The 13050-nt window shown below is 49.4% G+C and overlaps 1 long non-coding RNA gene across 1 annotated transcript; it reads left to right on the forward strand.

Moving 5' to 3' along the window:
- Window positions 1–1788: 1788 nt before the first annotated feature.
- LOC123582695 lies at window positions 1789–12316 on the forward strand. The gene is made up of 2 exons (XR_006704517.1): window positions 1789–2035; window positions 11985–12316. It is a non-coding gene; the product is annotated as an uncharacterized LOC123582695 (long non-coding RNA).
- The last annotated feature ends 734 nt before the right edge of the window (window positions 12317–13050 follow it).

The raw sequence follows: 13050 nt of genomic DNA on the forward strand, positions 1-13050 counted from the left end.
GGAGTGGGTTCAGGCCGGGGGGCGGGGTCACAGTCACTGGCCCCGCCCCCGGAGCCCCGCCCCCAGAGTCCGCCCCGCTCCCTCAGGGAGCCCAGCAGAGTCCTGGGACATCCGAAAGTCCAGGACCTCGGAACCCGCTCCAGGAGGTCGCTCGGCGCCCGTGGGAATTGGTCTCGTTTCCAAAAACCTCAGACGTCCAAGACCGGGAGCAGTGGCGGCGCCAATGGGTGACTCCGAAAGGGCCTAATCCCCCAAAGCAACTCAAAATAACATTACAACTAAATAAAAAGCTGGCGCTTGGAAGGCCCACGAAGTCTCAAGACAAGGGCCTTCCCTCTGAACACACTAGCGTCTCCACGCGGTGGTGGCGAGTCCCCGTCTCTCTTTAGGTCTTAGTTTTCTCATCTGTACAATTACGGTGCATTGCTGTGACAGTCTCTGATTCTATGCATTGTGGCCCTTCAAGAGTCTGTGAGGGTTGGTGGTGGGGTGGGGGGAGGGAAGACTCCAGCACTTCCCAGGGGCCCTTTCTAATTTTGTTGGCATGGAGAGGGAATTTGCTCTTAACTGGGAAAAGTTGTTAACACCCTGGGGGTTTGAAGGACCCAGCTGCCTAGGGGCTGGGACTCAGGGTGGCCTCCAAACCCTCTTGCTGCAGGCCCCCCAAACCCCATACCCAGGTCTGGCTTACTGGAGCCAGTGGAGAGGAGCAGGGGCTGCTGGGCCCACAGCACCCAGCCCAGCTGAGCTCTCAGGCCAGACACAGGCCTCCCCTAGCCCCTCGCCCTCCCCAGAGGCAGAAGACAATACAAGGTGTGGCTGGATGACAATGGATCTGAATGGAGCCTAAAGTTTGGACAATGCTGATGCCAACAAGAACCCCAGCAGCTGTGGCCTGTGTCCACTGCCAGGATTTTCCCACCCAGACTCTCAGTTCCCTGGTGAGGCAGGAGAGCTGAGTCCAGATGAGCAATCTGAGACTCGCAGGGTAGCCCCAGGTCACCCCGCAAGTTGGTGACAGAGCTGCAACTAGGATCCAGACCCTTGCTTCCAGTCCTTCATGCTCCCACTCTTGTGAGGGCAAGAGCCCTGTGGGCAGGAACAGTCCCGGACAGCTTCCCGGACTGGAGGTCTGAGCTAGGCAAGGCAGGAAGGGCAAGACTGGGGGAGAGTGTGGGGCTGCAAGGGCTCCCTGAGCTGGGAGGTAAGAAGAGAGGGGAAGAAACAAGGGTACGGGAGGTCTGACCAGAGAAGATGGTCTGGCAGTCCGTCAGGGACTACCAACTAGTCCAAGCTTAAGGATCCAACTAGTCCAAGGCTTAAGGGAAGTTCTTGAGGAAGGGGGCAGCAGACCCAGTGCAGGATGGGAGACTGTTGGTGCTGGGTGTTAGCTTTCTGGTCCTGTCTCCACTTCAGGCTCTCCCATTTCCCAGCCCTTTCACACAGCCTGTTCCCTGTGTGGGCCTGGCTTTCCTCATCTGTAAAAGGGGGGTCAGCTCTCTGTTCTGCTCACGGCTGAGAAGGTGCTTTGTGATAGGACTTTACATACTTACGGGTGTGAGAGCCTAGTATACAAATGTGACAAAGAGAATGGGGTCAGGGGACACCTCTTCAAGGGGCTCTTACCTTCTCTGGATTTCCTGGCCCCACAGGGAGAGGCTCCATACACTTGCTTTCCCCAATCCTGCCAGAATGTCTGGGAGGCCCCTGGGCTTAGCAAATATTTGTGCCTCTGATGTAGTCACTGGCTGCTGGAACGTTCTGTCCTGCTGCTCGTTTGTACAGGCCTCTGCCTCAGGCTGTGAAGGTCCTGGAAGAGGACAAAACTGCAGGGTTGGGACTTCTGGGTCCTTCCCCCAGCTCCCCTCCTGCCTGCTCCTCCTGAGCACTTTGGTCCTAGTTATTCCCGAAGTTCAGACCCTGCGCTAGGTGCTGTGCAGGGACAGGAGACATGCAGCTCTAAAGAGCCTCTCCGAAGAGCCAGGACTTTGGATCCAAATGTAAGCTCAGCAGTTGTCCTGCTGTGTGGTCTTGGGTGAGTCCCATTACCTCTCTGAGCTTGTTTCCTCATCCTAACAGTGGTGAAGTGGTTTGGGTCAGTCCCTGGCTTTCTTCCCTGGCCTTCCTTCCAGGGCTCCACACTGTCTCCATAGAAGTTTGGGCCTTTGGGTTTAGTCAGTACAAGAGTAGGAAGTTTCCAGTGTTATTTAACGCTCTGTAATGGTGTGCTGGTAAATGTTTAACAATCAGCTCTTAAAAAAAAAAAAAAAAAAAAAGTCCTGTTTTGCAGCATTTGCCTGATTTCTGTACTATTACCACCATGGCCCTTTTAAGCTTCTAACATGATGTCACTGAACATGGAGTTGGGAGCCAGTGAGAGCTGGCTCCAGCACAACCTGCATCCACGATTGGTTACATAATTTGCCAGGCCAAGTGCAAAGGGAAATTATAGCGTTCCTGTTCAAAAAGCAGAAAGGAAGCCTTTTTCCTTTTTTCTGCGATTTCTCTCTCAACCATTATAATGTTCTTTTTATTTATTTAATAAATAAATCCCCTCCTTCCAGTATGGGGATACTCACAGGGCAAGTGCAGAACTGCCAATGGGGAGGTGGAGGTGGATGAGCCCCAAGACTTGGCACGTATTTATGGGACCCACCAACTACCAGGTTGCTCCTCCGGCCAGATGGATCCTCCTCCGATCCAGAGAGATGGCCCACAAAGTCAAGTCAAGCATCTTCCCTTCCCAGAGGCCTTCAGTCTAGACCCGGGTCCCAACCTTCAAGCCAGGATACGCTAGGCATCCAAATGGGGTTGGGAGAGGGGTGACTGGGTGGCTCAGTCAGTTAAGCCTCTGACTTCAGCTCAGGTCATGATCTTGCAGTCCTTGGGTTCGAGGCCTGCATCAGGCTCTGTACTGACAGCTCAGAGCCCGGGGCCTGCTTTGAATTCTATGTCTCCCTCTCTCCCTGCCCCTCCCCCACTTGCACTCTGTCTCTGTCTCTCTCTCTCTCTCAAAAATAAATAAACATTGAAAAGCTTAAAAAACCAAAAAGAAATGGAAGTGGGAGAGAGGCTCGCCCTGGGCAAGTCACTGTGCTGAATGCATCATATCACTGCCTGTCCCGGGAAGAATGGCCAGTGGGGTGGGTGGGGAGGAACAGGAGGCCAGGTGGGCCAGTGCACCAGACCTCACATTGGTGGGGGATCCTGGGGGGGAAGGAGAGGAGAGACCAAAGAGATTCCCAAACCCTCCCTCCCTCCTCAGTGAGAACCCCCACTTGGGGAAAGCACTCACAGAGCATTGCAAGTGGGCAAAAACTTGTTCAACAAACAAGACGCGGTTTTGTTATGGAACGTTGATCGCCAACTATCAGGCTCGTCTCTTCCACTTTATTTTTATAGTGTGCCACTTTTCTCTTTTTGAAAATACTTTCTAAAAATGTGTCTTTTGCTTCTACACAAATGAAAGGTAACATTTTCAAACACCCAGTTCACTGCCCATCTGTACAACATGTAATTGGCCACATTCATTGGTCTGTAGAACACTGACAACTATAAAACTTTTCTCCCTACTGATATTTGTCCTCAGGATTGAAGCCAAATATTGACCCAGTTTTAGCAAATTTAGAGCAGCAGGCTTCCTGGCTTAAAAAATATTTCCACTTATTAAGAATGGCGGTTTGTTCCCTTGAGGGGAATGACCGTGGTGCCCCGGGTGTCTACTTCCTGATAGAGTTTGGAAGAGGCACTCTTCATACAACACCAGCCCCAGACCAGGGTGATTTGGGCTCAGTTTCCCAGGTGTGGCCAGATGCTCCAGACCAGTTGCTGGAGGGAGCGTCTCACCAGGAAGGAGGGCTGCAAAGTGTGGGCAAAGGACAAGAGGACCCCAAAGCCTGATGGCACAAGTTCAGCCTAAGAGTTGTGTGCTCCTGAGCTCTGCTTGGATGATGACCCATAATGGGGGCCGAAGCTCAGCCCTCTAGCTATCAGGCTGTGCTGCACTGAGGAGAGGAAGAGGGTAAGCACTCACGCACTCATATCCAGAGAGGAGGCCACCCAGGACCCTTAGCCTGAAGTGTGTGCAGGGGCATTGGCCACAAACAACTTTATAGTATATTGAGAAAAGCTGCCTGATTAAGGAAAAATGGACATCCCTCTAGTATGTTCTTCAGTTGACTTCCCCATAATATTCAAACTATAGTATGGGTTAAGTCTACATTAGGCTCCTCCTACTCCTTCGTGGTCTTGGGCAAATCCCAGAGCATTATCCAAGCCTTAGTTTTTCCATCGCTTCTCGGCCTTTTGGCTAAGATCAAGTGCAAGCCTTAGTTTTTCCATCTGTAACATGGGGAAATGATGCATAACTTCAAGGTTGGGGGCAGGATTAAACAAGACGCATGTGTGTATGTTCATGCTTATACGCCAGACACAAAGCTGTTGCTACAATAAAAGATGGTATTAGGGGCGGCTATTATTAGCAATCAAACAGTAGAGACGGGGTCTGATTCACTTACGGGTCCCTGGCGTACAGTAAGTGGTTACTGGAGAATGTGAGTTCTGTTATTGGGCTGTGCTGGGAGATGGCTTGTGGGGGTGTGGTCACAGGCAGCTGAAGGCAGAGGTGTGAGTGAGCTGTGCTGGGCCCCTGGTGGCCTTCCTACCCCCCCGCCCCAGAATTGGAGTAGGGAGACATGAAGGTCATCCTCAGCTCCCTCATTTTACAGAGGGAGAAAGTGTGTCAACCTACAGTGAACACATTGTACTGATTCTCCAGGCTTCAAAGCAACTTTGGATCCCAAACAGAAGAGCATCTGCGGGTGCAGACCTTGAGTATTTGCTCAGATTCACTCAGCAATCGGCTTTAGTCCTCTCGTCCGGCACACCACCAGCACTGGGCGACGCTCCGCTTTTAGAATAGGAGAAAATGCCACATCACAAGGCACGGATCGCACCACCGAGGAACTTGGTGACGAACCCCTAAGAATGGGTGATTTCACTCCAACTGAGGTGAAACTTGGCCAACAAGAAATAGGAGATGGGAAGCAGCTGGGCAGGTAAATTCTGCCTCGTTTGTCTCCCCTGGGACTGCTCCAAGGTGCCATTCCTCCTTGTAACCCTCTGGCCACATCCCCATGCAGAGGGACATGCTTGCTTGCTGTGAGGATACCGTCAGCTCGGTCACACATCACACAGTGCATTCCTCCTCCCCTGGCCTCCCTCGCTTTCCTTCTTCTCCCAAATAAAGTGTTAGCACCTTAGTCCTTAGTCCTTGCATCCAACTCGGTTTTTCAGAGGACCCAGGATAAGATGGGAAACATTTCCAAATTATTCACACTTATTATATGATTATTCAACATAAAAAATCCTAAAACAGGGACGCCTGGGCGACCGGCTCTTGATTTCAGCTCAGGTCACGATCCCAGTTTCAGTTTGTGAGTTCCAGCCCCGCATGGGGCTCCGAGCTGACAAGGGGAGCCTGGTTGGGATTCTCTCTCTCTCTCTGCTTCTCCCCTGCTTGCTCATGCGCACGAACACTCTCTCTCTCTCTCTCTCAAAATAAACTAAAAAAAGAAAAGAAAGATATTACAAAAGATCCTAATATAGAATCATACGCATTGCTTTGGGGCAGAAGTAAACGGGCCACGGCTCTAGGCGATGCCCGTGGTGGTCTGCTTTACTGGTATAGACGCGCTCTCTCGCCAACAGTGCTGGCTCCCCGAATGTTATTCTGCAGCAGCTCTGGTTTGAAGCTCTTCATGGCAGCACGCAGAGCCTCCTGATGGACACTTGCCCTTTATTTCAAACTTTTCTGTGCATGTTGCTGAGAGACAGCATGCACCCAGCATGGCTCTTACACTCTGTAGCGGAGAACTCCGTTTTTGTGTTTCCCGTGTGTAGTTTTTTCCACACCAACAGCCAATTCTCTAACTGGGTGTCCAGCAAGTCAACTTAATTCTGACACCGTCTACCTGGAGTTAGCCTCAGATCTTACAACTTAAAGGGCTCAGTCCCACAAGACTAGCCCCACTTCAGATGCCAGTTGCAAATGGGGTGCCTGGGCTACGCACACTTCTGCTGGGCTGACTATAAACTCAGGGGTTCCCACAATCGCCCCACCCCCCAGTTTCAGTCATTTGCTAGAATGAACTCAGGAAAACACTTTACTTACACTTACCAGCTTATTATAAAAGATACAAACGAACAGTCAAATGGAAGACACGCATGGGGCAAGGCATGGGGATAAGGCACGGAGCTTCCGTGCCCTCTGCAGCTACAGTACCCGCCCACCCTGCTCCTTCATGTATTTACCAACTCGGAGGCTCTCTGAATCTCGTTGTAAAAGAGTTTTTATAATCCAATAGTCAGCCCTCTCTCCCTCCTCCCAGGTCAGGGTGGGTGTGGAGCTGAAATCACATATTTGGCGTTTCTGGTGATCAGCCCCCATCCTGAAACTATCTTGGGGGCCACCCACCCTAAGTCACCTCATTAGCATAAATTCTAAAGTTTATTTATTTATTTATTTATTTAGAGAGAGAGAGAGCAAGAGTGGGGCAGGGGCAGAGAGAGAGAGAGAGAGAGAGAGAGAGAGAGAATTCCAGGCAGGCTCCGCACTCTCAGTGCAGAGCCTGATGCGGGGCTTGAACTTACCAACCGAGAGATCATGACCAGAGCTGAATCAAGAGTCAGACACTTAACCAAAGGAGCCACTCAGGAGCCCCAATTACATATATAATATTTTTTTTTTATCATACTACAGTTCCTCTAAGGGAGTTGCCATTCATGTCTTCACTGTGATTGGCTACATGCAAATTAGTTAAATGAGGTGTTGCTCTTGATTGGACTGGCACATATGCAGGCTCCACCACCCCCTCAAACCTGGCAGCAGGTCTGATAAATATGCAAATTAGGCAACCCTCATATGTTGATGCTGAGGTGCGGTCACCATATCACTGGGACTCACAATTCATGCACTGATACTCTACATTTTGAGTATATTCTATATAGTTTACACTCTGTCTTCAGATCTTCAAGACTAAAGACCAGGTAGATGAGATATGAAGGCACTGAGACTCAGAAGGACAAGCAATTGGTCCAAAGGTCCACGGTAAGGCAGTGGCAGAAGTGGGTAGAACACCCAAGTCTTAGGGCCTCAGCCCAGCCCCTCCTCTGCAGCCAATGGCTTCTTCCTGTAGTACGACATTATCTCTGCTGGCCATGTAGATGGGTCACACTCCAGCTGGCGTCCTTGCCGGCCCCACTGTCTTGGGACTGAGAACTATCAGAGCTAGGAGGGACATTACTACCCCACTGTGAAGACAGGGAAACTGAGGTCCCAAGTTACAGAGCCAGTGGTGGCAGAGCCAGAAGCAGGACCCACAGCACCTGTGGCCTGGCCCCAGCTCCTTAGGCTTGAGCTCTGGGTGTGACTGGTTCAAATCCCAGCTCCACTGCTTATTCTCTGTGCCTTGGGCAAGTTAACCTCTTTATGCCTTAAGTTTTGTTTTTATTTTTATATTTCTTTCTCCCTCCCTCCTTCCCCCTCTCCTTCCTTCCTTGCTTCTTTCCTTCCTTCCTCTTTCTTTCCTTAGTGAGCTCTACACCCAGTGTGGGTCCTGAACTCATGACCCCAAGATCAAGAGTCACATGCTCCACCGACTGAGTCAGCTAGGTGCCCAATTTTTGTTTTTATTAAATGGGGCTAACAACAGCATCCACCTCAAAGCGATATTAGGTGGATTAAATTAGATAACACATATAAAGGTTTAGGACAGGGCCTGGCATATAGTACATGATCGATGAATGTTACCTAGTACTATTTTGATTTTAATCATGTTGGGGAGGACAAACTTTTCCTCTACCTACTTAGATCCAGCGATTGAGGACCTGTGAATTAAACTAACAGATTAAAAAATTAATAGGAGAAAAGATAAAGTTTATTCATGCATTAATGCAGGAGCTCATGGAAAATGTGCTCAAAGAAGCAGTCAGAATTTGGGGCTCCTACACCCAATTTTGTCTTCCAGTTTTCTTGAGATTTAATTGACATACAACATTGTGTAAGTTTAAGTAGTACATGTGGATTTAATACAGTTATGTATTGCAAAATGATTACCATCATGGGTTAGCTAACACCTCCATCATGTCATAGAATGAGTATTTACTTTTCATGGTGATAACAGTCAAGATGTACTCTCTTGGCAACTTTCAACTATATAATACGGTATTATTGACTATAATTACCATGCTACACATTAGATCCCCAGAACTCATTCCTCTTATAACTCAAAGTTTGTACTGTTGGACCGACAATTCTCCCTTGCCCCCATCCTCCTAGCCCCTGGCAACTAACACCATATTCTCTGTTTCTATGAGTTCTGCACATATCACATACAAGTGATATGTTACAGTATTTGTCTTTCTCTGCTTGACACTCAGCATAATGCCCTCAAGGTCCATCCATGTTGCAAATGGCAGATTTTCTTCTTCCTCGTGGCTGAATAATATTCCGCTGCATATATGTACCATTTATCCCTCAATGGACACTTACGCTGTTTCCATGTCTTGGCTGTGCTGAATTATGTTGCAATGAACACGGGAGTACAGTCATGTCCTTGAGATCCTGTTTTCCTTTCCTTTACATATATGCCTAGAAGTGGGGTTGTTGAATCATAGGGCAGCTCTTTTTAATTTCTCGAGGAACCTCCATACTGTTTTCCATGGTGGCTACACCAGTTTGCATTTCTACCAATGGTGCACCAGGGTTCCCTTTCCTCCACATCCTTGCCGACACTCATTATTTCTTGTCTTTTTTGATGACAGTCATTCTAACAGGTGTGAGGTGATATCTCATTGTGGTTCTGATTTGTATTTCCCTGATGATGAGTGATGTTGAGCATCTTTTGGTGTATCCATTGGCCATCTGGATGTTTTCTTTGGAGAAATCTCTATTCGGTTCTTTTGCCCATTTTTAGTTGGATTGTTTGTTTTTTGTTTTGCTCTTTAGTTGCATGAGTTCTCTGTATATTTTCCCCTTGTCAGATGTTAGATCCCGTCTCAATAAGGGAAGGGGGAGGGGAGAAATGACACTTTATGGGAAAACAAATGACTTTTAGGAAAGATACATGGGCCTCTACAATAGATGGGAGATAAGATTGTTTTGTGATATGTCTGTTTAGGTGATTTCTTATCCTGGTCTCAGGTGACAGGAGTCAATCTTCTCTGGTTGCAAAACTCCTGGGGAGGGGGTTTATGACGCTGGAATTCTTAACCTACTGAGCCACCCAGGCGCCCCCTATGACGCTGGAATTCTTTTGGGAGGCTCTGATTTTAGGCAGATAAGGGGAAGTTAAGAAAAAAGCGCCTCTTTCTGCATGTGCTGATTCTCAAATATCTTCAGCTCAAAATAATGCTTAAGAGACACTGGCAATATTTTATGCACCTCCAATCATGCAGGGGAGACAGTGGGGTAGGATGGGAGATGCAGGCTGAAGCTGGAGAGCACCTGTCGGTTTCCTAGACATCTTCCAGGCTGTCCTCCCTGGCTGAGGTTGGGACACTTGGGGCCTCGGCTTCTCATCAGAGCTCCCTCACGGCTAAGCTGGGGCCTTTCCATTCCCTGCCCCTCTGACCTGGTACAACGAGGTGGCTTCAGGCTACACTGAGGATTCTCACCCACAGGTGAAGCTGGAATGGGGGATGGTGCCCACTGCTGGGCTGGGAATGTCAGCGAGGGCGGTTTCTCTGTCTGGGGAGGCTGAACACCTTCCCTGCCCTCCCATGGGGTCAAGGTCCCCCAGGGTGGAGAAGTGGCTGGGTTCCCCTCTGCAGAGCTGATCAAGAAATTTGACTCTATCAAGCATATCTGACTCTCATAGTGGACCATTCTTTAATACTTCCCTCCTCTACATGATAAGGAAATGAAATGAATATATTTCATAATGAACTAGAGTTTGCATTTATCAGACAAAAATTATTAGCTCTCTTACTTTGCACCATTTAACTAGTTTAAATTTTATTTTTTAATTATTTTTTTAAACATTTATTTATTTTTGAGACAGAGAGAGACAGAACATGAACAAGGGAGTAAGCAGAGAGAGAGGGAGACACAGAATCTGAAGCAGGCTGCAGGCTCAGCTGTCAGCACAGAGCCTGATGTGGGGCTCGAACTCCCAGAACTTGAGGTCATGACCTGAGCTGAAGTTGGACGCTCAATGGACTAAGCCACTCAGGCACCCCTAACTAGCTTAAATTTAAACAGAAATAAAACCTCCAAGCTGTCACAGAGTGGCAGAATTGAAGGCACTCAAGTTCTGTTTCTTCATCTTTACAATCATTGGACTATCCTGGTGTATTTGGAATCCACTGTTTACACATAGGACCATGTCCTGCAGGGGCTGGAGACAGGAATGGCCCAGAATGGGCAGTGGGGACCCTACAGCTTCTGCGTGCGTGTGTAACAGGGAATTCTCTGAGCGAACGTTTATGTAGAACACAATATTCCTCAAAAAGTAGGAAAGGTGCTAATCTGAAGCTTATTTTGTTTATTATAAAAATTCAATAGTAATTGTAGCAATTGTTTAGAACTTTGATCAGTAAGACTTTCAGAGAGGAGTCTTTTGTCACTCACCTGGTTTAAAAGCGCTGGCACAGGGTGAAAATAAAAAGCAGATAGACTTTATTATTGTTCTTAAATTCTCTGCGTATGATGCCCCTCTTACTGCCTGCACTTGGGGTGCACAGCCCCCACCATCCTGATCTTTGAATACCTAGAGCACAAGCTGTCCCCACCTCTTGCCCACCCCTACCCCCAGGCCCATCACCTTTCACCTTGGAGCCAGAGGCTGGCTAGCCACATTGTTGGGATGTCAGGCCCTAGGACTGAGACTGCCTCCTGCTTTCTCTGGCCTCCAAGATCCCCCCACCCCCTAGGCCACCTCACCCTAAGGCCTGGCCAGACAGCCTCAGTTCACTCGAGACAAGCTCTTGGAGATAGCTCGTGTGGGGAAACTGAGGCTGTCAGAGGAAAGAAAACTCTCTTAAGGGTAAAGGGGCTGAGGGGAAGAGGCTGACCCAGCTCTGAGCCTCCTTGGTGGCTGCTCAGACCCAGCGTGGTCTCCCTGGGGCAGGAGGAAGAGGAAGGGATGGCTGTGGGACAGGCTGGGGCACTGTAGGTAATTTACATCTCATTTGAATGGGTTCCCCCTGCCTCACACCCAGAGCAGACCCACCTGCAAGACCCTCAGCTGAAGGAGGGTCCCTCTGGCTCCCACTACCTCCCCTGTGCAGTGTCCCAGAACCGCCTTCCCTATCAGTGCCTGTCCCTGAAGTAGGCTTGCCCTTCCAGAATCTGGCTGTGAAGGAGTTCTCCCGGAGAGAGGCGAGGCTCACAGCACAGGAAGGGCAAGGTGTATTGGTCAGACCCCAGAGGCTTCACTGGAGCAGCAGGTCTGGGCATTGAGAGGGGAGGCCCCTCACTCACCTGGGTCCAGGAGGCACTAGAGGGAGGTGAGGCCCAGCCCTGAGGAGTCTGAGGGCACTGCGGTGCTCTGGTCTATGCTGGGCAGTGGGGTTTTCCTTAGCAGTCCTGCCTTCACCTGGCTGTGAGAATGTGTGGAGTCGTGATAGGAGCTGGGATAGAAACCGGACTGGGGAGGAAGCCAAAGTCCAACTGCTGATGCCCAGAGGAGAGGCATGTCCTGAGAGCAGGATATTTGGGCAATGCCCAGGCTCCACCGCCCCAGCCCTCCAGCCTGCCAGCCCTCTCTCACATGGGCCAGCGGGGATTTGGGGAGGAGATACCCTTCCTGGCCATCTTCCCAAAGGAGTGAGATAGAGAAAGTGAAGGGACTCCATTTTAGAAAGGCTCCATTTTGGTTGTTTCTCTCCTAAGTTTGCTCATGCTCTATATTTTGCATCTGAGTAAACCAAAGAAGCTATGTTCCCACTCCACAGGGAGACAAGAAACTTAATCATTCTCTAAGTTTCTTCCCAGGCCCCCAAACACCTGATACTATGTAAGAAGAATTGGATCCCAAACATGTTCCAGGACGGTAGCTTTGAACAAACCTCGGTCGACACTGGCATCAATCCCCCCTACCTTTGGTGATTTATGGAAAAACACCTACTGTTCACCTGACACTCGCCTTTGATCAGACCCTACCCTGGATTCCTGAAGGAACGTGTATCCTGGACCCCCTTCCAATAGAAACCCCTAACCCCAAGTGGCGGAGAGACTCCCTCCTTTTCTGAGTCCCCCAGATACTCCCTCAGCTGTGTGCCATCACTTACGCTATTCAATTAAACTCTGCTCTCACTTCCACCTGGTTCGCGTTTGATTTCTATCCTGTGTGAAACCAACTTTCTTGGCTCGTCCTGCAGGGCCCCCTCTCGGTCCTTGGACCTAGCCTGCCTCGGTAGGGTCGGTAGGGTCCTGTCCCATCAGGAGGGGCCCCTCTGGGGGCCTTCTGGAAGCTCTTGAAGTCCCACCTACGGGCTACTGTCTATGTACTCCTCAGTGACAGAAAACTCATTAGTTCCCCAAAACCAAATCACTGGCCTCCAGTTCTGCTGAAAGTCTTTCTTCTTTTTGAGCTGGAATCCCTCTCTCTGGGACTTACCTCATTGGCCAGTGGACCCCAGACACTGTTATAGGGGCCGAAAACTGTCCTTCTTTCCTTCTAGGTTCTTTGGATGGTCTAATAATTAACTTGACATAAAACAGATTAACAAGAGGGGTGCCTGCGTGGCTCAGTTGGTTAAGTAGCCAACTCTTGATTTCGGCTCAGGTCATGATCTTGCGGTTCGTGGGTTCAAGCCCCAAATCGGGCTCTGCACTGATGGCACAGAGCCTGCTTGGAATTCTCTCTGCCCCCCCCCCCTCTGCTTCTCCCCTGCTCTCTCTCTCTCTCTCAAAAATAAATCAATAAACCTGAAAAAAAGAAGATTGACAAGAGAAAAACACATTTCATGTGTACGGGAAACCCATAAAAATAGAAGACTCCCAATGATAGTCAGGTAATTGAGGCTTATCTGCTATCCTGAGCTAAG

Source organism: Leopardus geoffroyi, chromosome B3 (assembly GCF_018350155.1).
Source record: "Leopardus geoffroyi isolate Oge1 chromosome B3, O.geoffroyi_Oge1_pat1.0, whole genome shotgun sequence".
Lineage (NCBI taxonomy): Eukaryota > Metazoa > Chordata > Mammalia > Carnivora > Felidae > Leopardus > Leopardus geoffroyi.